The sequence below is a fragment of the Sorex fumeus genome, unplaced genomic scaffold (assembly GCF_029834395.1).
Source record: "Sorex fumeus unplaced genomic scaffold, SorFum_2.1 ptg000032l, whole genome shotgun sequence".
Classification (NCBI taxonomy): domain Eukaryota; kingdom Metazoa; phylum Chordata; class Mammalia; order Eulipotyphla; family Soricidae; genus Sorex; species Sorex fumeus.
Genome location: NW_026606089.1, coordinates 9,411,515 through 9,415,357, shown reverse-complemented (window position 1 = coordinate 9,415,357; position 3,843 = coordinate 9,411,515).

Genomic DNA, 3,843 nt, shown 5'->3' with positions numbered 1-3,843 from the left:
CCCTACAACCTTCATGGATTTAGTTATCCCTTCTCTAATCCAGCTGCCTTCTATCCAGCTCATGAGGCGGGCTTCAAACTGTGGATCAATCTTACTGGCCCTGAGTCCGTCGGCCCCTTCCCCCAGGTGGGTAGGGGACCCCAGCCCGGAGCCGCCCCTGACCCCAGCCATACCGATTGCTTCAGAAGGCCAGCGCGCCCAGCTCCAAGGGACCGCCCCAGCAGTCCATCGGCCCCTTCCCTCCAGGTGGGTAGCGGACCCCAGCCCGGAGCCGCCCCTGACCCCAGCCGCGCGCCGCTGACCAATTGTGGCCGAAGGCCAGAGCGCCCAGCTCCGCGGGACCGCCCCAGCCGTCTGTCAGCCCCTTCCCCGCAGGTGGGTAGGAGACTCCAGCCGCACGCCCAGGGATTCCGGCCGAAGGCCAGCGCGTCCTCCAGGATCCTGGGAGGGAGTGGCCTGGGATGGGCTAGGGGCGTGGCCTCTAAAAAGGGGCATGGCCTCCCTAAAGTGGGCATGGCCTTCTTCTCGGCGGGGGGCCGCTATCGTGGCTGCAGGTATATCAGTCACTCCAAGCAATCAGGACTTTCATTCCACAACTTGTCACCTAATACCCACCAAAAATTTCTCACCTCTTCTACTACAACTCAACAACATCCCACTCTCCTACCCCATTTCCAACAAAAGTATTGTTTGAAAATAGCTTTATAAGCTCAGTACTAAATAGCACCTCCTCCAAAAGTTTCACTCAATGTCGTTTATAAAACAAAGAATAACGCCTGATTGAGAAGAAGGTCAGACTCAGAAAGGTAGAAGAGGCCCATCTTGCAGCAACAAAGCTGAACATCCCCTGGCAGTCTCTCCACGTTCAACCAGGTACAGCCTGCCCCCAGGGCTTGGGACTCTCTCTGGGCATGCGCAGCTAGCTCGATCCCCTAGGACAGCCGGTTTTTCTCCCTGATCTGCGTGGGAGGGGAACAGAGGCCCATCTTGGGACAACGAAGCTGAATGGCTCCGGGAACTCTGTCCTCATTCAACCAGAATAGTAACAGTGAACGTGAGGGACTAAACCACACTGGTTAACAATGGTAAAGCAATGCAAAAGCCCACCAAACTTTCTTATTAACGAGGCTAGCCCAGAAGACACCAACAGTATTGTAGTGTTAGACAAACTCTCTGACAAGGAATTCAGAAGGGAGCTACTTAGGATGCTTAGGGAACTAAAAGAAAACTGGAAAGCAATTCCAATAAAAGACAAGAGGATTTGAAGGCAGAAATGAGGAAAATGCAATCGGAAATGTCGGACTGAAAAACCTGGTAGGCGAATTGAAAAACTCAGTGGAAGGCCTCAGCAGCAGAGTAACAACGGCTGAGAACAGAATCAGTGAGCTCGAAGATGACGTTCAGAGACTCGCCGGAAAACAGCAGAAAATGGAAGAGACTCACAATTAGGGAACAGATGGCAAGAGAATATCGTGAAGAAGCCAAGAGGGGTAACATAAGAATTATTGGAGTCCCAGAGGTACAGGAAGAAAACCTTGATGAAGAAGAAAGAAACTGTCAAAGACATCATTGCTACAATGTTCCCAGAGCTGAAGAAAACTTGTGACCACATTTAGGAGGCCCGAAGCTAGAAGAAATCCAAATAAAAATACCCCAAGACACATCCTGATCAAAATGACCAAAACTTTAGACAGAGACAAAATTCTGAAAGCAGCAAGATCGAAGAAAGAAATCTCTTACAAAGAAGCGTCCTTAAAATTCACAGCTGATTTTTCTGATGAAACCCTCATGGCCCGAAAACAGTGATGGGACATAGTGAAAAAACTCAATGAAATAAATGCTTCTGCAAAAATACTTTACCCAGTGAGACTTTCATTCATAATAGAAGGAACAACACACAGTTTCACAGACAAACAACAGTTCAGGAACTTCATAGACTCAAAACCATGGTTCCAAGTACAACTAAATGGGCTACTTTATGGCAAGACAGGCCCCTCAAATACACCTAATTTCAACAGAACAACGGGACAAAATCTCTTAACAATAATCTCTCTCAATGTCAATGGGCTAAACGCACCAATTAAAAGACACAGAGTGGCAGGATGGATTAGATAATTGAACCCAACACTCTGCTGCCTGCAAGAAACACATCTCAATAGTCAAAGCAAACACAGACTCAGAGTCAAAGGCTGGAAAACAATCCTACAGGAAAACAGCTCCCATAAAAAAAGCTGGGGTAGCCATCCAAATATCAGACCACATCGATTTCAGAGTAAAGAAGGTCATAAGCGACAGTGAAGGCCATTTCTTATTGATCAAAGGATCTGTACAACAGGAAGAACTTACAATAATAAATTTATATGCACCAAATGAGAGACCAGCAAAGTACTTAAAACAACTACTCATAGATTTGGTAAAAGACATCAATAGCAACACAATACTAGTGGGAAACTTCAACACCGCTTTGTCACCTCTTGATAGATCAACCAGACTCAAGTTTAGCAAGGACATACTTCATTTGAGGGAAACAATGGAAGAAAGGGATTTAGTAGATATATACAGGACACTTCATCCTGAAAAAGCTGAATACACATTCTTCTCAAGCGTACATGGAACATCCTTCAAGATAAACCACATGCTGAGCTACAATTCATACCTCCATAAAATTAAGAAGAAAGAGATTGTATCAACAACCTTCTCAGACGACAATGCGCTTAAATTAGAAGTAAATCACAACAGAAAACTAAATCAAACACATGGAAATTAAACAGTGCGCTATTGAACAACGAGTGGCTTAGAAAGGAAATCAAAGAGGAAATCAAAAGATTCCTAGAAACGAACAAAATGAGGACACGAATTACCAAAACTTATGGGACACAGCAAAACCTGTCTTAAAAGGAAAGTTTATAGCTCTACAAGCATTCCTCAGAAAGGAGGAGTGAACCCACATAAATAAACTAACCTCACAGCTTAAGATCCTGGAGAAGGACCAACAAAAGGACCACAACCCGAACAGGAGGAAGGAAATAATAAAACTCAGAGCAGAGATTAATGAGATGGAAACCCATAAAACAATCCGAAAGATCAATGAAACCAAGAGCAGGTTCTTCGAGAAAATTAACAAGATCGATAAGCCTCTAGCAAAACTCACAAAGAAAGGGAGAGAGAAAACCCTAATAAACCGAATCAGAAATGAAAAGGGGGTCATTACAACAGAAACTACAGAAATTCAAAGGATCCTCAGGGAATACTTTGAGAAGATTTATGCCACGGAACATCAAAACCTCGAGGAAATGGATAAATTCCTAGACTCCTACAGACTCCCAAGGCTGAACCAAGAAGACCTGGAATACCTGAACAGACCTATCACCACCAAGGAAATTGAAATGGTAATAAAAAGTCTCCCCAAGCACAAAAGCCCTGGCCCGGATGGATTCACTAGTGAATTCTTCCAAATCTTTAAAGAAGACTTACTCCCAATCCTCTTTAAGCTTTTCCATGAAATTGAAATATCAAAAACACTTCCAAACAGTATCTACAAAGCAAATATCACACTGATACCAAAAGCAGAGAGAGATACCACAAAGAAAGAGAATTACAGACAGATATCCCTGGTGAACACAGATGCAAAGATCCTCAACAAACTACTAGCAAATAGAATCCAACTACTCATGAAAAAGATCATACACCATGACCAAGTAGGATTCATCCCAGGGATGCAAGGATGGTTTAACATTCGGAAATCAATCAACATAATCCATCATATCAACAAAAGAAACGATAAAAACCATATGATCATTATAAATAGACGCAGAGAAAGCATTTGATAAGATCCAGCACCCC